Source organism: Macrotis lagotis, chromosome 2 (assembly GCF_037893015.1).
Source record: "Macrotis lagotis isolate mMagLag1 chromosome 2, bilby.v1.9.chrom.fasta, whole genome shotgun sequence".
Lineage (NCBI taxonomy): Eukaryota > Metazoa > Chordata > Mammalia > Peramelemorphia > Peramelidae > Macrotis > Macrotis lagotis.
In genome coordinates this window covers 19,896,276-19,917,333 of record NC_133659.1, presented here as the reverse complement: position 1 = coordinate 19,917,333, position 21,058 = coordinate 19,896,276, and the positions used below count along the sequence as shown (strand labels likewise).

The following is a 21,058-nucleotide window of genomic DNA, read 5'->3' as shown; positions in this document are numbered from 1 at the left end:
TGTGTTTCGGGGCAGAGGGAGGAGGGCCGCCGGGTCCCCGAGGACACGGGTGGGTGGTGGAGGTCCAGCCACGCCGCGCAGGGCAGCATTCTCCCCAACACGAAGGGACCGAGACCTTGGCCGAGTCACCCATCACCATCCGCAGGCTGCCCCCGTGGCCGGGAGTTAACTGGACCAATTGGTCACCCACAGGATCCTTGCGTGGGAAAGCCTCTTTCCCTTTCCGGGCATCCCCCTTCTCTTGGATGAAAGGGGCACCAGAGTTCCTTTTCTGCCTTCCTCTGTAAGACTCAAGCTTGAGGAGGAGTGTGGAAGGATGGCTAGTTCTCGGGTTCAGAGCTAGCAGTGAGTTTATCGCTTAAACACTTGCAAAGTCACACCGGGGCAAGAAGCAGTTACCGAGCCCCTACTGTGTGCTGGCAAGGTTCCTTCCTGCCAAGGAGCGCCCAGCTTCAGATAGGATGTATCAGAAACAATCCACAGAGGAAAGCCCATATCATAAAGGCGCCTTGCAGAAAGTGGGATTTAGTCTGGGACTAGAAGAAAGCCGGGAGGCAGAGATGAGGAGGAAAAATGTGCCAGAGGGGAGATGGGGAGGGGGGATTGCCAGTGTTTTCTATTGGTCTTTTCACTTAATCCTTAGGAGGAGAGGTGTCAAAGTGAGCCCCAGGGCTGGAGGTGGCTCTAAATGCTCCCGATCTGACTCCGATGTCCTTGGGAACGATTTAACAAAGGAACAAGCACCATAGAACATAGAGAATGGTAGTTTGTGGTTTTCTAAATCAGTATGCATTGGACAGGGATCCTTATATAGGGTTTTTTGGTTGTTGCATCTTCCTCTAGAGAACCCATCTTGGCAGAGATACTGGAGTCATTGCCATTTCCTTCATCTGCTTATTTTAGAGATGGGGAAACTGAGGTAACACAGGGCTAAGTGACTTGCCCAGGCCCTCCCAGCTGCTAAGCACCTGAGGTCCGATTTGAACTGAGGAAGCCAAGTTTTCCTGCCTCCAGACTCAGGCTCTGGGCACCCTGGTGCCCCCAGCTCCCCTTTGTTATAAACAATCTCATTATCCTCCAGTCATTTCACAGACAAGGAGATTGGAAGCCAGAGTACCGAGGGCAGGGTCATTTAACACAGAGCTGAATTTGAACCAGAGACTTCCCTAGGGAAGAAACCTTCCCCAACTCTTCCAGCTGCTAGTCCCTTCTCCTAAAAGATTATTGTTCCTCAAATCAACAAATTATCCCCAGCATTCAAATGTAAACCTCCGGAGGGCAGGGACTTGTTTGCTTTTTCTTTGTAAACTGACCACCCACCGTGGACCCTTTTTACTTTCTCTACATCGTTTTACTGGGAGGGCCTTGAAACCTAGAGACTTGCCCCAGATCACATAGGGATTGGTTGGACCAGCCAGGCTGCACAAGAACTGACCCTAGAACCTCATTCTAGTCCCTTGTTCCAGAATACTCATCATCCTGTCGTTGCTACTCCTTGCCCATCCCCACTCCCTTCCTCCTCAGGCCCCAGTGTTTGGAGTGTGGTCAAAGTACCTGTGCTGTTGGCCATCATAGCAGTCTCTAATGACTGTTTCAAATTGTGGGAGGGCTGGACAAGGAAGGAGAAAGGTGTGTGGTGTGACAGGTGCAAGGTCTGTTTTCCTGGAATTAGAACAGGTTAGTGGGTGAGAGGTCAGTGGAGCTCTGAAGTGATTGACTGGACTGACCAGGAGAAAGCTTGTATTCAGATTCTGGCTCTGCTGATGATGTAGGCTGGGGGAAGGGAAGAGGAGAAGAACCCTGGGCTGGAAGTCAAGAGTCCTGGGTTCTAATCCTCAGTCTACCATTGACTACTCCCCTTCCCTCCCCTTCCTGGGTCTCAGTTTCCTCTTTTGTAAAATGATACTACTGAACTAAGTCACCTCTAAGATTCCTGTCCGGTTCAGACATCCTGGGATTCTGTAAATCTATGCCAGAATTCTTTATGGACAAAAGAGAGTCTGGACTTGGTGTCCACAAGAACTGGATGCTGAGCTGTGGGAGCCTGAGCCTCGCTGCTCATTTGTAAAATAGGAACTAAACATACTCTTATTATGAGGCTCCAATGAGATAAATGCCTGGAAAGATTTTGCAAATTTGAAAATGCTCTGTAGAGATAAGGATTGTACATCTGGAACTGGCATAGAAAATCTGCCAATGCAGGTTGGCACTTTCCCTGAAGGGCACAGTGGGGAAGAGCTTTAGACTGGCAATCAATAAAACTCATCTTCCCCGTCCAAATCCAACCTTACTGTCTGGACAGTCACTTCACTCTCTTTGCCTCAGTTTCCTCATCTGTAAAATGAGAAGGAGAAGGGAAGAAAACCAACAGCAACATCTTCTCTGTTATCTTAGTTACCTAGAATGCTACAAGTTAAACCACTTCTCCATGAATCTCCAGATTCATACATGCAGAATGTCAGAAATGGGAGGTACTATATAAATTGTCTTTAATTATCTGGGCTTTTTTTTTTTCTAGGTTTTTGCAAGGCAAATGGGGTTAAGTGACTTGCCCAAGGCCACACAGCTAAGGTAATTATTAAGTGTCTGAGACCACATTTGAACCCAGGTACTCCTGACTCCAGGGCCTGTGCTTTAGCCACTGTGCCACCTAGCCGCCCCCATCTGGGGTTTTTAAATTTTTTTTTCTTTGAATTGAGAATTCACAAAGGTGACAGCAGAAGTCAAGATGGCAGGGGTGGTGGTCAGCTAGTGACTTCTCCCCAGTATGCTCATCTAGATCCTGTTTTCTGGGCAGATTCCTATCCAGCTCTGGAGAGCAGGAAGCCTTGGATGGTTCCTCGCTTTTGAGTTGGAAAGGAACTGCAGAGTTCATCCAAGGGGGTCTTGTCTCATTCCCTGTCTGGCAAAAACAAAAGACCATGGAATGTCAGCACTAAGGAGAAGACTGGAGACCTCTTTGTCCCACTACTTTACTTAACTTTGGGAGAAACTGTGGCTGGTTTGAGTGACTTGACACCTCACAGCCTCATGTGGGAGGGAGACTTTGTGGTCCAGACCCTTGAGCTGCCCCTCCCTCCCCCCCACAGTGGAGGGCATTGCTGTGGCTCAAGGCCTGAAGAGCAGGAGGACGAGAGGATGGGAATAGCAGACCTCAGGTAGATCATCCATTGACTGGATGGTGGGTGAGTTGGGAATGGCCCATCCAAGTGCTCACATCCCCGCTTTGACAAGGAGCCATTTCTTTAATGCCTTCCTTCTGTCACTATCCCTAGTTGATCCCATGCTGGGTCCCCCCAAAGTAATTGGGAGCTTCTGAAGAGTAGGAACTGTTTTCTGCTTCTCCTGACCCCAGGACCAGCACATAGTAAAGGAAGACACTAAATGTCTGTTGGTTTCCTGGGTTGAAAGAAGAAGGTGGAGGGTTTTTTGTATTGCCAGCCTGGAAAAGAGAAAACTCAAGTGGGGGGAGCGTCACAAAGAAGCAACATGCTGTTTCTGTGTATGGAACGTGGAAGAGGGGGTTAACCTTGTTTGGTTGGCCCCAAAGCTAAGGGCAAAACTGGGAGCAGTGAGGGGGAGTTCTAGAGAGTCAGATGAAAGGTGACTGTTAAAGAAAAACAAACTCTTTAAGAAGGTTTGGACCTCCTTGGGCAGAGAGAGGTTCCTCCTTGATGGAGGTCTCCAAGAAGAGATCACTTGTGAGGGACTGGAGATGCAGGTTTCTTTCTCAGATCCAGGTCAAAGGAAATGATCATTGGAGTCATTTCTAGCTCAGAGAGTCTATGAGCAAACGACTTAGAAAATACAGCATTATGCTGTCCGCTTACCCCCCCCCCCAGTTTCTTTTTTTCCTTTTTAGAAAGATTTTATGGGGTGGCTAGGTGGCACAGTGGATAAAGCACCAGCCCTGGAGTCAGGAGTACCTGAGTTCAAATCTGATCTCAGACACTTAATAATTACCTAGCCGTGTGGCCTTGGACAAGCCACTTAACCCCATTGCCTTGAAAAATCTAAAAAAAAAAAAAGATTTTATTTAGTTTGTTTTTACAATTCTCCCCCACACACACACACACACATACACTGAAGGCAGTCTGTTAGTCTTCACATTGTTTCCATGGTATACACTGATCTCAGTTGAATGTCCCCACCAGTCTCAACTCCTTCAGATCTTTAGACCCTCAGCACCTTGCCTGGAACCTATGTAGCAGAGCCTTACTAAATGTTTGCTGATAGATCTTTTCAACAGCTCTATGAGATGGGTGCTGTTATCACCTCCTTTTTTCTAGATGAGATTTTTAACGGACAAATAGGCAATTCTTAAACAGACACTAGGATGACTGGAGGCCTGTGCTCCTCTGGGGGAAATTCAGAGTTTGGGTAAGATGGGATCTCTGTCCTCATGCAGTTTATATTCTAGGTAGATTATTAGACTCTCAGAGAGAACCAGGAAAGATGGGAATCTGGGTTGAGGGACAGTAACTTTGACATGGAGTTTCAGTTCATGGACTGTTTTTTCTCCAGTTCTTCCTCTTTCTTCCCCTTCCTCTTCCTCTTTCTTAAACACCTATGCTTCAAATTTGGAAAAGTGTCTTCCTCACAATAACAAAGACCCAAAATCCTTATGAACCAGCTCATCAGACAATTAAAATATCTCTGGGGACATGTCATGACTCTGGAACTTCCCGAGCAGCTCAGTTTGAGGGCCCCTCCCTTCAGGAAGCTTACCCCAGTGTCCCAAATTGGGAATGCTCTTTCCCTCCCTGGACCTCGTGATCTTGTTCATACTCCTTCCCCCACCTCTACACGATATAGCAGTGCTGGATTATATTGTATTCTATTTTTTTTTTTTTTGCAAGGCAGTGAGGTTAAGTGACATGCCCAGGGTCATACAGCTAGGTAATTAAGTGTCTGAAGTCGGATTTGAACTCAGGTCCTCCTGACTCCAGGGCCGGTGCTCTAGCCAGTGTGCCACCTAGCTGCCCTGGATTATGTTGTATTCTTGGAAGAAAGTAAGTAGAACTTTCTTTTAACCACAGCAAGAATACTAACAGGCCCTTTATTAATAGCCCAGCTCTCTTGGACCAGGAATTGAGAATAGCCAGTCCCCAGGGGTGGGGAGGCTGTCAGGTCCAAAGGTTCATGCCTCTATCTCTGACCTGCTGGTCAACAAAGACCAGCAGCTTTAGTACCTTGAGGAGATTAAGGCTCCCTTACCTTATTTGGAACCCAAACAAACCACATGTCTCTTAAAAAACAAGACCTTTTATGGTCTTGGTTCTAGATGCCTGGGTTATAGGAGCAGGGTCTCGGGCCGCCAATGGACCTTGGATCTCTTAGCTTGGATCATGATTGGATTGACCCAAGGTCTGAGTTGGAGATCCGAGGCTGGAGAACAAGGAGTACCCTCTTCACCGTGCTTCCTCATCTTTTCAATGTTGCCCCCCCCCCATTTTCCAGCGGGGAAATCTCCCCAGCCTACCAGAGCCTTTCTTTTTTCTGGAGCTCTTAATCTCAGATCCCTGTCCTCTGGCTGACACCTGTTATCCCTACTGCTGGCCACACAATCAATTCCCCTTTGTGGGAAATTCATTTTCTTGATGTTTTACCCCACAGATGCTGAATACATATTTATTGAATTTCTTGTCTTCAATCATGTCTGAGTCTTCCTGACCCGATTTGGGGTTTTCTTGGCAGAAATACTGAAGTGGTTTGACATTTCCTTCTCCAGCTCATTTCACAGATGAGGAAACTGAAAGGGTTAATTGACTTGCTCGGGTCACCCAGCTAGGCTGTGTCTGAAGCCAGATTTGAAGTCTGGAAAATGAGTCTTCTTGACTTCCTGGCCCAGTGCACTCAGGCACCTAGAAGTCCCATCAAATTGGGCAGTTAATCCTGGTTTTGGAAAGGCCATTGGCCCCTTAGTTCAACTCCTGTCTGATCTCTCCAGCCTATCTGGCAGTTGACCTTTGCTTGATGACCTCTAGGAAGAGGGAACCTGCTCTTCTTGGAGGGCAGTGTGGCACAGGGGCTGGCTTGGATCAGAAAACCTGGGCTCCAGCCCTGATCCCACCCCCTCCTACGACATAGGTGTCCTTTGACATTTCACCTCCTTGGGCCATGCGCTTCCTCCACTGTAAAAGCAGGGCAGTGGGTGGAGGCCCAGATGTCCTCTCTGGGCCTGGCTAACTGGAAAGCTAATCTCTGAACTGTGTTCAGTCATATAAGAGGTGTATTTCCCATTTTTTCTTTTTCTTTCCCCCTGCTTTCTGACTTCCTGCATGGGAATTAGAGACCAAATCTGAGAAAGAAGGGAGATAAAACTGGAATCAGCTGATTATGTTGATAGGGACTAGTAACCATCCCTCCCCCAAAGGCAGGGACAGAGCTCAAGCTCCACCTTCTCCTGGCTCTTCCTCTGGGAATTCCCCACCCTCATGATCCCTCCCTTTTCAGAGGAGTAGGACCTTCCCAGGAAAATATGGTAACACATGTTAAAAATGGGGTTAGGAAGTGGATTTGAATCTTGGCTTTTGTGCCTCCCAGTGATCTCCAGCAGGTTATCTCGGAAGAGTATAAACTTGGATTCATAAGCCTTATGGTAGGAGGAGATGGCGATGGCGATAATGATAGCCAGGCTCTAAATAATGTACTAAATAAATGTTTTGTAATTATTTTTCTCATTCGATCCTCACTACAATCTTGAGAGACAGGTGCCCACATTTTACAAATGAGGAAACTGAGGCAGAGGCTAAGTGACTTGGCCAGTAAGTGTATGAAGCCTGATTTGAACTTTGGTCTTCCCAGCTTACTCTCTGAGTGGGTGAAGCAAAAGGCAAAACATTCTATGAAGATTAACTGTTCTTATTACCTGTGTGACCTCAAGCAAATAGCCTCCCTCTAAAGTAATGCTGACTGGGGAACCTCTGAGGACCCCCTTCCATCTCTGAGCTCTCTGGGCCTTGGTTGCCTCTTCTGTAAAATGAGGAGTTGACATCTCTGAGGTTCCTCCTGGGATGAGGCTGTAGGGCCCCAGGCCATGACAACACCCCAGGCAACCTTGAAGACCTGTGGTCCAGATGAGTGGCTTTGTGAGAAAAGTCACAGCTGGAAGGAACATGGCTAAACACCCACTGTGTGGCAACTGTCACCTCACTTGGGTCCTCACAACTGCAGCACTACTGGGCAGGTGCTCCTATGAAGCCCGGCTTGCAGTTGAGGAAACAGGCAGGTGGAGGTTGTGACCTTGGGGTCACATTGGAGCATGGGTCTTCCTGATGCAGGAGACAGCGTACAACAATTAGATTTAAGAAGCAAGATGCGTTTGGGATAAATTGGGGATAACTTCAGAGGGAAGACCCTGAGCTTTAGGAAGAGCAGGAAAAATGGGATTTTAGCTGAGACTTGAAGGCTGTGAGGAACCCCCTCCTCACAGGATTGTTGGGAAATTCAAAAGAGAAAAATTGATGTGAAGTGCTCCAGAGACCTGAAAGCACTACCGGCGTGGCATCCATGGTTAGCAAAAGATGATGGATCAAGTATCAGGCCCTGAGTTTGAATCTATACTTAATGACTGTGTGATCCTTTTTCCTCTTCTGGAAAATGGAATTAAGAGCAATATTGATCCTCGTATTAAGGCAAACATTTTGTCTTTAAATGCTGGAGAAATAAGAATCATTGAAAATATATCTATAATGTGTGTGACCTTGGGCAAGTCACTTAACCCCACTACCTTGCAAAAATCAAAAGAAAAAGAAAATAGAAATCATGATGTAATCCTATTGCAGAGATGGGAACTGAAAGCCCCCCATAGAAGGGGACTTGACCAGCACCAAGGGTCTCAGACTCCAGAGCCAAGACCAGTCTCTTTCTCCTCTATTCATTGCTGTGTCTACTGGAAGATGCCTCCCAGGACTCCCAGAGGAATAATGGAATAGTGTGGTCATTCATTTGATGAGGAGTTGTTAAATGTCTTCTGTTTGTAGAGTTCTGGACTCCACAGACTGTTGATCAGACAAGATTCCTGCCCTCAGATCACAACCTGGTCAGGAAATCAGATACTAAAGAACACTGAGCTTGAAGTTAGGAAGAGCTGGGTGACCCCGAGGGGCAGCTCCTTAATGTCCCTGTCTTAGTTTCTTCATTTGTAAAGTGCAGGTAATAATACTTTTAGTGTATTCCACATGATCTAAGGGACGTACTTCAAAAACCTCTCATTGATCTATAAATTCCAATGATTTTTGTTGTTGCTGGTGTGGGTGCTGTTAGAGGGGGCAAAGAACCCATCTCCCCTGTCTCTTCCTCAAACGCAAGGTCTTTGGGAGCTAGGCAGTGCAGTAGATAGAGCACTGACCTTGGAGGCAGGAGGATGGGAGTTCAAATCCAGCCTCAGATACTTGCCACTAACTGTGTGACCTTGGGCAAGTCACTCAATCCTGATTGCCTTGTAACCAGAACCATCTCCAGTCAGCCTGGTTTATAGATGACCATTGGACCCAGATGGCTGTGGAGGAGACAGTGAGGCAGGTGACTTAGCACACCCACCCCTCACTCAAATCCAATTCATGTGCTTGTCATGTTATCACCTCCATGATGTTGTGGTCTTCTTTGGAAATGAAGGACAAACATTATTAGGGGGCATCTAGGTGGCACAGTGGATAGAGTACTGACCCTGAAATCAGGAAGACCTGAGTTCAAATCAGATCTCAAACACTTATTAGCTATGTGATCTCAGGAATGTAGAAATCATTTAAGCCTGATTGCCTCAAAAAAAAAAGTTGGGTAGTAATTCTGTCACCAAATTGGGCCAGGGAAGGCACCCCAGGAATATCAAGAGCTAAGGCAGGGAAATCCTGGGCTTATATTAGGGTCAGAAAATAGTCTAATGTGGCTCTCCTGTGGATGGTGCCATAATACAAGTCCGAGGAGGGGTAGTGCTGCCCACCTGTAGAAAGCTTTGAATTCCAGATGAAGGAGTCTGAACTTAACTCAAAAGGGAGCCATGGAAGATGTGGGAGCAGAGGATGCTCCAGGAACATGAGTAGAAATGACAGAGAGGAAAGTTAGATGATATCAGAAGAAAACCAAACCAAAACGTCCAAAAGAGGAATGATCTGCCTGGGAAGGGAATGAATTCCCCTTCACTCAGGATTGTTGGGGACAGGGAATGTCTTCAGGCAGAGGCTGAATGAAGATAAGAATTCAAATACTGCTTTTGAGGCTGACTCCTTGTGTTAACCCTTCCTGGGTGGTGGTTTCTTGACTAAAAAATGAATGGACTGGACTCTTCTATCCTCTTTTAAGACTTCCCCCTCCCTCCCTCTTTCATCATCTTGAGCCCTGAGGTGTATCATGCCACACTTGGCCTGGCTCTGTGTCATGATGTCCTTGGTGTTCCTTGAGTCTTTGTCACAAGATACTATCATTTGTTCCCCAAAATGCATGAGAGATATATAGTCCAGTGAGGCAGGCCTAGGAACCAGCTCCAGCCCATGCTACTCCCAGGGTTTTCTGTTGCTCTCTCCTAATAATCAAGAGAAGAGTGGATATTTCTGCCCAAAAGTATACAAATCAGTACTGGAGACAATGGAGAGGACACGCAACCAACCCTTTTCCTTTTGAAGATGGAGAAACTGAGGCAGAGGGAGTTTCCTTGATCACAGTTACACAAACAGCCACTGCCAGAGCTGGGATCTGAAAAGAAAGTCCTCTGAAAGTCCATCAAGTCTTCTCCAAGAGACGTCTCCTGGCACCTTCCCTCTGAGTTAACTCCAGTTTTTCCTGTGGATGTCTGCATGTACATGATTCTTGCATGTTTTTTTCCCCTCATTAGACTATGAGCTTCTTGAGGGCAGGCAAGGGATGGTTCATTTTTGTCTTCTTCATCTCTCCTGGGCCTAGTACATCGGAGGTCCTTGTGGTTGAGTTGTATGCCCTAGAGTTGGGCCCTTCTTAGAGTAGCGGTACCCGGGGGGGGGGGGGCCTGGCTCTTCTATGACAAGGTCGACTTTCAGGATGGGAAACGACCATGGTGGTAGAAGCAGGTCCTTCAGGTTCTGCTGGGGGCATGTTTATGACTACAGAGGATACTCATCACCACACTAATTACCCTAATTGCTGCCCACTCAAGAGGCAAGGTGGGTGGCTTAACAGCACTTTGAGAAGCTGGTAATGATGCCTGGGCCTGTCTGTCAAGGGGGAAGAGTGCTTCCCTCCCCCTCCCCCCATGGTGGTCAGAGATGGTAATTATGGGTGGGTCAAGGCTGAACTTTGCCCTCGGTGACCCTAGTGATGTTGGTGTTTGGATGATAGTGAATTGATCCTGGGGATGGATCATCTGTGTCTTCCCTGCTGGCCCACCTGGAGATCTCCTGAGCTCCCTTCCTCTAATCTCTTCCAGGAAATACTAATTGAGTGTTTATTTACTATCTTTTTCTTTTAATGAGCTGCTTGAAAATGGTATCTTGGTAATTGATTGACTCTCACCTCAGACACTGCTTATTAGCTGGGAGATGCTGTGGAGCATTTGACCCGGATGAACCTCAGTTTCTTCCTCTGTCAGGTGGGGATAATGAGAGCCTGACCTGGAAGGATTGTTGTGAGTATCCTGAGATAACAGAGGTGAAGCATTTGGCAGACCTTGAAGGCAGCTCTAAATATCAGGTAGAGTCTTGTTATTTCCTTCTTCTCCCAGTTGTTGGTATCTCCCTCCCCAACCTCAGGAGTTATGTATGAAGCACCTACTATGAGCCAGCTATGGGGCAGCAAAGTGACCCAGTGGCTAGACTCTCAGACTTGGAGTCAGCTGTGCGTGTGTATGTGTGTGTGTGTGTGTGTGTGTGTGTGTGCGCGTGCGTGTGCGCATGCGCCCGCGTTCAAATCTGGCCTCAGATATTTCTTAACTGAGTGACTGGGCGAGTCACTTCACCCTGTTTGCCTCAGTTCCCTCGTTTGTTAAATGAGTTGAAGAAGGAAAGGACAAACCACTCCAGCTTCTCTGCCAAAAAAAACCCCAAATGGGGTCAAGGAGAGTCAGATACGACTGAAAATGGTTGAACAGAAAAGGTTCCAGATACTGTTTTAGACCCTAGGTAAGGCTACAAGTATAAAGAATGAAACAATCCCTACTTACAATGTGTTTACATTACATGATACCACTTTGTCTTTGGCTTGAAGGGCCCTGCTTCCCAGAGTGGAAGCTCTGTGGGGGCAGGTCTTACCTCACTCTTGTTTCTTCTTCTTTTTTTTTTTTTTGCTCAGCCCTACCACAGGGCCTGACATAAACTAAGAATTTAAGAAGCAATGACTTCTATAGATATTGTTGCCCAGAAAAACTGAGCCAAAACTGTGATTTCATTGGAATAGGGGACTCCCATGGCAGAAACTCAATCGGCTGAGGCAGAGCAACACCAGGTTTCCGGGGGTCGTTGAGGGTTTATGGAGTGATTCAGGGCCACCTAGCCAGGGCCCCTCAGAAAGGCCTCCAGGGTCACATCTGGCCACTCTTCAGAATTGCCTCATCTTGGCATTTGGGGTGTCTTATCTGAGACTAGAACGGCTGAAGTCAATGGGAATGTTTGTATCCATAGACATATGTGTTATATCTGGATCAAGATAGACTGAACCTGTGATACACGTACAAATAATATTTGTACATTTACACACAAGTTCAGTTTTGATATTCATCTGTTGATCATTTATCCTTCTCTCTCTCATACACACACACACACACACACACACACACACACACACACACACATCCTGGGATATGAGATGTGGAACTCTCAACAACTCTCTAGGACACCACACACTACACTATTTCTTATCTTAAATCAACAAATCAACAAGCATTTATTAAATGTTTACTATGGCGCTGGCCCTGTGGTAAACACTGGGATTACAAATAGAAACAAAGAGAAGGTCCCAGGCTGGGAGGAAATCACAAATCACTCTTGAGTACACTTGTTCCACGATTTAGTCCTGTCGGACCCTTCATGACCCCACGCACCAGTACTGTCCCTTGGGTTTTCTTGTCATTTTTTTTTTTTTTTTGGATAAAGGCAAAGAGAAGTTAAGCAACCTGCTCAGGGTTACTTGGCTAGTAAGTGTCTGAGGCTGAATTTGAACTCAGGTCTTTTAGGTACAGTTCTATGTCCACTGAGCCACCTACTAGCAAAAGCTCCACGATTGTTTTGGTATGGGTCTGCTCTCTGGGCAGTCAGGTTCCACATCTTGCCATTGCCAGGTAACTAAGCTTGAGAGCCCCAAGAATAAATAACATCTCCCATGTCCCAAGCCCCAGGCTCCTTCTCCAAAGGAGTAACCTCTGTAGGTGCCACAGCCCCCACCTCCTCAGCAGCCGTGGCTATTGAAGCTGTGGAAAAGAAACTCTTCCTCCCCACAGACCTTACAGGCTGTCAAATGGTCCAACCAGAATGGACGTGATTTTAATTAGGAGGAAAATTCTTGGAATAAATGCTTAGCCCTTCCTTCTCCCCAGCCCCCATCTTTTGTCAATTTAAATGACCCTAAAGATGATGCTTCCTGGGATTTTTATTGTTATACCCTGGGAATCAGAGGGCCTTTCCATCACATCGTCCCTGCTGTTGACTGTCCTCTCTAAATTGTCCCCTTTTGTTAAAATGTGAACCCATTGAGAGCACTGACTGTCTTCTCGTTGTCTCTGCAGCATTTAGCACAACACTTTATATCTGGTAGAGGAGTATTGATAAAGGAACGTTCAGTATTCATTCATTCATTCGTCTTCCACAACATCCTTCCCTTTTGGACCCTTCTCTTGGAACACAACCACACCCTGGTTCCAGTTAGCTTCACCTTTTACCTAGATTATTGCATCACCTCCTCATAGCTCTCCCTGCTTCCTTTGTAGCTCTTTGGTCCCCTCTATTCAGCCCCCAAAGTGACCTTTTTCTAAGAGCAAGTCTTATACTGCTTTCCTTCTTAGGAAACTCCAGGGGATTATTTTGCCTCCCCTCCCCCCCCTTTAGTTTCTCTCTTTTGGAGGGCTCTATGGTTTATGATGCACAGAATTGTGAGAAGAGCAATACCTGGATACTGTTTGTAAACATGCAAATATTGGGGCGTGCCTGCTCAAATTGGACTGAGAAGTGTTTGGAATTCCACTGGCCTGGTGGGGGCGCCGGCCGACCCTGGGTGGCCAGCCTTCCGCAGGAGCCATGCCCAGTTTGGGGCTGAGCAGGCATCTGAAGGCTTTCCAGTTTGGTGGGATCTGCCAGAGCTTGCTTTGTTGACAGAGGCTTTGAGAATCCTGGGTCACCTCCACACCACACTGAAGCATCAGAGACAGATTTCCATATCAATGGAAAATATTTCACAATGTGCCAACATTTTATGAAGACTGTCCACACCTACACAATGGGGGCATTTTCTTCTTCTTACCCTTGTTGAAAAATGCCTACCCCAGACATATTTTATGTGTCAGGTGATCTGAAATAAGACTACAATGTGTGTGTGTGTGTGTGTAAGACAAGGTGTGAGCTTCCCCACCTGTGCCCCACCCTGCCTGCAATCCCCTCAATAAGAACAGGCTTCCCTGTCTTAGTAGTGCTCCCCATTGCCTAGTTCTCACCATTTTGGGGATCGCCTTCTGGATGGATGCTTTCTCCCTTTCTCACTTCTATTCTTCCAGAATGAGTGCTCTTTCCACTGAAATAACCGTGCCTCAATAGTACTCCCTAGTAGCCGTTGGTCAGGGGACATGAGCTCACACGGCTTGGATGAACTCACCAACTGTAGTCCTTCTTGTTAGATGCTCAGCTGCTGGCCCTTATCATTTATTTGCCTTTGCCCTCTAAGGTCAGTTGGTCCTTACCGTCTATCTTGTTGTTATACCCTTTGAATGGGTCAGACAATGACATTTATATCTACTGCAAGGCAAAGCTCTCCCATACATGTTGTCTCCCACTGTAGGATGTGAACTCTTGAGAATGATCCCAGAGACTGTCTTAGTTTTTACCTCTATGCATAGAGTTTGGACTCATGGTAATCAACTGTGAAACACATTTCCATTCCTTCCACAAAGCAGACTAAAATCCTTCTGTGCCCTTTTGATAGACAACTAGATAGTATAATGAGTTTCTGGGGTTAAAGAAATTCATGGAACCATACACTTAGAGCTTGAAGGGATGGTAGAGACATAGAGTCAGGGGAGCCTTTCCCTTTTTGGCAGCCTCCTTTACCCCCTAACCTGCAGGTTTTAGTACCTCTCCCTTATAAAATATAAGTTGACTCTCTTAACATTAGGAAAGCTTCTTGGTGTCAGGGACAACTTATTTTTTTGTCTTTTATTCCCAGGGATTAGCACATAGTAGGTGTTTCCTTCAATAATGCAGACTTCAACCCTTACACCCTTGATAGATGGTTTGATGAGTTCCCTGGGTCCAAAAAATTCTATAGGACCATGAGTTGAGAGTTTGAAGGGACAGTAGAGTCATCTAGTTATAGGATTCCCCAGCTGCTATATCTGCTCCTCACTGTTACAAGAAATTACTTTGATTTAAGGTAGCACAGGCTCCCAGAGAGGATTTGTCTACACTCACAAAGCTAGTGAATGATAGAGCAGAGTAATTGGAATAAACACTGGTCCTTCAACTTCAAGATGAGTGTTCTTTCCTCTGCACTCGTTTGTCTCTCTAAGCAGCTGTCTGCTGTCAGAACCTCTGAGAATTCAAGAGACCCTCTAACCTCAGCAAGATGAAACATCAGAAGAGGACTTTAGTGGAGAGTGTCTACCCTAAATTTTTCCCAATTCACTTTTATATACAATTCATAGATTATAGGCATGACAGAAATCAAATCATTGCAGCTGAAAACTATTCAAGGATGGAAAGATCCTGAGTGTGTTTGTATGAGTGGTTTATGATCTTCATACACATCCACGAAATATCCAGGTTGGTGGAAAGATATTACATACTCAAGTGCTCCAAGCTTGGAAAATCAGACCCTCTCTTGTCTGAAAACAAGCCATGATTTCTGAAACTCTTTAATTTCCTCCATTGTAGTTCACTTTCCAGAACCCTAGATTTTACCTCTTCCATTTCAAAAGTATTCAACATCCTCCTCCTCCAACTGAGGACCCATCATCAGGACATTCTGCCTTTCAAAAACTTAGCATATACAAGTTGCTGTAAAATAACTCATTACAGTTACTCAGTAACTTTTCATTAAGTAAAAGTCAAGGTAATTTTTATCACCAGACAGCTAGAGGGCTCAGGAAAGGAAATGAGCTGAGTCACAAAGGGAGCTGGGTTTCTAAGACAGGTGAGAACTACATTTCTGGCAGGGGGTTACAGCTTGTACAAAGAGATGGAGATCAGATATGGATTTTCACATGGAGCAGAAAAAATCATTTGACTGCAAATATAGACTTTGTGTTGGGCACTCATGTTCTATGATCTTGGAAAATTAGAACAGAACTGTGTCATGATGAACTTTAAAACAAAGAGATAGGCTCTTATCCAGGACCAGGAGGGACCCATAGCAGCCTTTTGAGCAGGGTCAGACCTGGGCCAAGTTGGGCAGTGGAAAGGAGCTCCATATTGACTTTGAAAACCACAAATGAACACTGTCTATGTTTGATTATGTTTATATTTATTTTGTTAAGGATTTCCGAGAATCACAGTCTAATCTGCTTTGAGTAGAACTCTGGGGTGTTGCCTAGCCATAGGTGCCCTGAGGCTTCAAGTTTGACAGTTTTGAATTAGAGAGGGGAGAGACTTGAGGCTGAGACTGATAAGGAGGCCAATATAGGTGAGAAAGGATGAGACCCTGAAACAATCAAGGGTCCTATGAATGGGGAGAAGAAAATGAATGTGCTAGAATCCAAACAACAGGTGAGAGATGCTGAGGAGCCATCACTGGGGCTGAGAGATTGTAAGCAGAGAAGAAAATGTTCATTTGAGGGCAGGGTCTGCTGCACATTGTAAGTACATTTTTGTTGGATTGGATGACAATGAGTCTGGTGATTAAATGTTTCAATAGACCAGTATCTAACCAGCAACATAGCTGGAAGCAAAAATAAGGAACTTTAGAAATATAAATCATTGCTATTAGTATTATTTTTTTAAAGTTTTTTTTTTGCAAGGCAATAGGGTTAAGTGACTTGCCCAAGGCCACACAGCTAGGTAATTATGAAGTGTCTGAGGCCAGATTTGAACTCAGGTACTCTTGACTTCAGGGCTGGTGCTCTATCTGCTGCGCCACCTAGCCACCCCTATTAATATTATTAAAAGTGATTTTCATTATCAGCAACATATATTTATTAAGTACATACTAAGTCCTAGGCATTGTGCTTAATACTGAACCAAAATATAAATCTTGCTCTCCAGGAAGTTACATTTTAATGGGATGGGGAGGTAACAGAGAAAGAAAAAGACAGGGGACAGGTGTTGGAGGAGGCTGGCTTGGTGGTAAAATCTGGAGACTCCCCAGGCAGAGTTGGAAGGGAAATGAAACTTGGCTCCCCCAAAAGGAGGCTCTGGGAGCAGCTCTTCCTTGGGAGAAGGGAAACAAAGGTTAGAGGAAGCATCATCATCATCATCATCATTATTATCATCATCATCATCTCATCCTCTTCTCATCCCTCCCCCTCCTATTTTTTTTTTTTTTGCTGCTGTTGTTTCAGCTCCTCCTACTATTATTGAAGTAATATTGTTTTCTGAGGTGACCATGCCCTTTACAAGGATTTTTTTTCTGATGGTTGTGGTGGGACCCAACTGTAATAGACACCTATTGCTCTAAGCCACTTTGTGAATTAAACAGGTTTTAAAATTTTATGAATTTTACCTAATAAGGGATTTTTTGGTCAATAACAGATCACCTGAGGTTTAAAATTGGCAGCATAATAAATTAAAAGTAATGCTGAGGTGTGAAACATAATCGCTCCCAGGATATGAACAGAAAGGATTAAACCCCAGCAGCTGTGACTCATCCTTTCCTCACTAACCCTTTCTTTGCTTTCCCTTCCTCACCCACTCTGCCCCCACCCCCCAACCTCCTCCAGTAGGTAGGTGGTTACCTGGCTGATTCACAGATTTACATAGCATCCTCTGGGGGTGTGGTTAGCAAGAGATCTGGGAGTTTAGAGTAGGATTCTCTGGCACTAGGCTTTAGTGAATTGGATTGGATTGGATTTGGAATAAAAGAATCTGAGTTCATATCAGACTTCTACCACTTAGTATTTTTGAGACTACTTGACTGTGCCCACATCATTTCTCTCCTGGGGGGGGGCACAGTTTCCTAAAATGAGGGTACTGGGCTAAGGTGACCTTTTAGGACTTTTCCCATTCTAAATCTGTTCCAGTAATTTTACATTTAAACCATAAACTCAACATTTAGAGGGAGCATGATAATGAAATGAGCTTTGAATGTGGAATCTTGACTCTCACTTTGAATCTTGTTTGTGATTTGGGGTAAGTCATGTAACCATTCTTGGCCTCAGTTTCTTTTTCTGTTTGTTTCTGTTTCTGTCTCTGTCCCTCTTTTGTTCTGAACTCAACAAACTTTAAATGGAACCAACATTTCCATATAGAGAGTATCTACAAATCTCTATGAAGTAGAGCCTCAATTCCCAATTTCCTCAGTTCTGTAAAATAATGGGAGATGGCCTAGTTGAGCTCTTAAACTCCAAATTTATGATTTCTTCATTGAATTAGTAGATGAGTAAACTGATCATCATAATAGGGAAGTGAGTTGAAAGAAGGTTATAAGTCTGGAGAGAGGCAGCTTGGGGGCATGAGGCAGAGGATTCAAAGCCAGATTGCTTCTCAGTGTTCTCAAGTGACTTCCAAAGCAGATTAAACGTTATTGGGTAGTATTTAACAAAATAAAGGACTTAGACAATGTTAACTTTGCTTGGACACCACTGATATAAGGACTGAACACAGTGTGGAGTTAGTAAAGACCTGTTTTCAAACCCCAGCGGGGACACTTATTCTGTGTCACTTTGGGCACATCATTTCTCCTTTCTGGGACTCAGTTTCCTCATCTCTAAAATAGAAAGTTTGGACTCTAAATTTCCAATTTTAAAATGATGACCCTATGAATTGTTTTCTACCTGCTCTTTTATGACTTGAGTCATGTGAAAAGCATGAGATAGTACAAAGAGCTTTGGAACCAAAGAGCAGAGGATTGTAGCTCTAGATTGAGAATGGCTCCTGGGGCCACCTAGCCCAGCTCCTTCATTTTAGAAAAGAAGAGGATGGGGCCCATAGAAGTTAAGTGATTTGCCCAAGGTTACAAAGGTTTTAGGATCCTAGAACTTGAGTTAGAAAGGAACTCAAAGACCATCTCACCCAGTTCTGTCTTCTTACAGCTCTCTATTTTTTTCAGAATCAAACATAAAACCCTCTGGTTTTTAAAGCCCATCATAGGGGCGGCTGGGTGGTGAAGTAGGTAAAGCACTGGCCTGGAGTCAGGAGTACCTGGGTTCAAATCCGGTCTCAGACATTTAATAATTGCCTAGCTGTGTGGCCTTGGGCAAGCCACTTAACCCCATTTGCCTTGCAAAAATCTAAAAAAAAACCCCCAAAAAACAGTAAAGCCCAACATAACCTGGATCCTCCTGCCACTTTGTCTTCTCACACCTTACACTCCTCTGAGATTCCTCAGTGGTCTGCTTGCCGCTTTTCTTCCAACATACTGATTTCTTGGCTCTAGGCATTTTCTCTGGCTAGCCCCATGCTTGGAAGTCTCTCTCTCTCCTCATCTCTGCCTCCTGGCTTCCCTGACTTCCTTCAAGGCTCAGTTAAAATCCCATTCCCATTTTCTATGGAAAGTCTTCCCCAATCCTTCCCAATCTGGGTACCTTCCCTTTCATGATCATCTCTGATTTGTACGTACTTGTTTGTCTATTGTCTTCCCTGTTAGATTGAACTCCTTGAGGGCAGAGGTTAACCCCCCCCCCTTCTTTTCATCTTCTGCACTTGGGCATAGTTGATAAGTGATTGAATATTGACTTGATTTTATTTAAGTGATTAGTCCAAGGTCATATAAGTAGAAGTGACTAAACCAGGATTTGAAACCAGGTCTCTGCATTCCAGGGTCACGGGGTCTTTAGAGTTTACCTTGCTGGCTTTCTGATAGTTCTAAATTAGCCCCTTCTTGACCTTGACGAAGCATAGGATAGACTGTGGGAAAACATAAGCTACACCAATACAGGAATACTGCTGTGGCTTCTTACCTAGCTAGAACTCAGTTGGCATCATGTCAGCCTACCCATGGAGAAGGTGATCTGGAAGATATACCTCACTTTTCATATAAAATTGGATTGGGCCCTTTCCCCCCCCCCCCTTCCAACTCTAACACTGGGAAGATGAGGCAATTGGCATTATCTTTAGGCTCAACTAAAAGTTGATTTCTATTCTGAAGGGGAAGAATCTAGACTTACTTCAATCCTTGTCATAGGATTATAGGTCTAGAATCTCAAGTGGTCTTAGAGGGTACTGAGCCCCAACCCTCATTTTATAGGTGAGGAAACTGGGGCCTAGTGAGGGAAAAGGACTTGCCCAGGGCCATGGAGCTGTTAGGTATCTGAGCTGGGTTTTGAACCCAGGTCTTCCTGATGCCAAGTCTAGCATTCAAAAAATTATTCCATGCTGCCTCTCTGGAGACCCATTATCTTGATGTTGATTAGCCATTCACAAGTACATCTGTGTCTTTTTATCAGTTCTCTCATGAGGTGTTTCCCCAGCCCACCAGAGGCCTTGTTGTTTGCCAGATCATTTTGTGAAAACTAGTTTTGTCCTTTTCTGTCATTACCCGGTTGACCCACCTCTGTTTCTGCAAGGACACGTCCTTGATGATGACTTTTTTTTCCTCAGGACCAAGTCATCAGTGAGGATGTTCTGAAGCCTGCTTCTGTTTCTCAACATTATTTCCCTTTAAGCTTCTGGTGTTCCACGAACTGTGCCGTGACTCTGGGAGAGGGTTGGAATACTGAAGATGAGTTTTACAACAGGAAGCAGCTTGCGATCACTGAAAGCACCCGACAGTTTCCCAAATGAAATCTTGCCCAATTTCTTCTTCCTGTTCATATTAGGATATGAGTGCAAATTTATAGAATGTAAACTCTGAAGAGGGCAGGAACCATTCATTTTCATCTTTGTATCAAAAGCACCCTGTGTAGTGCTTGGAAATTAAGCCAATACTGTTGTTCAGGGCATTCCACTTACCTTCTGTGTGACTTCCCATCCAAAATATCCCTCCCTGGCTAACATGTGCTTACAATACACATCTTTTGTTTTACTTTGTAGAAAAGTGGAATTTCTTCTCTTTGGATCCTGTTCTTCTCGCCAAAGGCCAAAGCTGAACGTAACTCCACAAACTCTTATGAAAAACTTATGTCCAAGACAGCATGGTACAATCGATGGAGAGCTGCCCTTGAACCCAGGAAGGTTTTCATTGAAGTCTGACCTCTGTCCCATCCTGGATGTGACCCTGATCCAGTCAATTTAACCCCTCAGGGTTCTAGGCAACTCTTTAAGACTATAAATTATGGACAGGTTTCTGATGTGTACCAGCAGATGGAGTTTTCCTCCCTGGAAATTCCCTGCACCCCCAAAATCACAGGTCCAGACCTCTCCCCTCCCCACAAAAACTGACATACCAGGCATTGTGCTGGTAGCTGAGGATACAAAGACAAAACCCAAGCAGGCTTGGACTTCAGGGAGCTTATAGTTCCCTGGAGGGAGCCTCATGGTGAGTATAATATACAAGCTGGGAAGGGATCCTGAGTGGTAACTGGGGATGGTAGCAGAAGCTTTTTGTAGGAAATGTTGAGCTGAGTCTTAGAGAAAGGTAATGACTCTCAGAGGTGGAGATGAAGGTGAGGATGGGGAGGATCCCAGGCTTTGGACACCCTTGGGACACAGAGCTGGGGGATGGGATGTCCATGGAGGGGGAGTTGTGGAGAGCTGTCCTTGAACCCAGGAAGGCCTGGGTAGAGCAGGGAACTCAGAGTTGGAGATGTGAGAGTGACCTCTTTATGGAAAGAAAGAGGAGTGGAAAGAACATTGGGCTT

General features: G+C 45.2%; 1 long non-coding RNA gene across 8 annotated transcripts in view; it reads left to right on the top strand.

Annotated features, from left to right (window-relative positions):
* LOC141512407 (uncharacterized) overlaps positions 1–21,058 on the top strand; it is a 38,575-nt gene that overhangs the window by 775 nt on the left and 16,742 nt on the right. For 5 of the 8 annotated variants that reach the window (XR_012475486.1, XR_012475482.1, XR_012475483.1 and 2 more), the window contains exon 1: positions 4–20,736. This is a non-coding gene — a long non-coding RNA (uncharacterized LOC141512407). Of the gene's footprint in view, positions 1–3; positions 20,737–21,058 lie in introns of those variants that run through there. The other 3 variants (XR_012475480.1, XR_012475481.1, XR_012475485.1) reach the window with 2 other exon arrangements.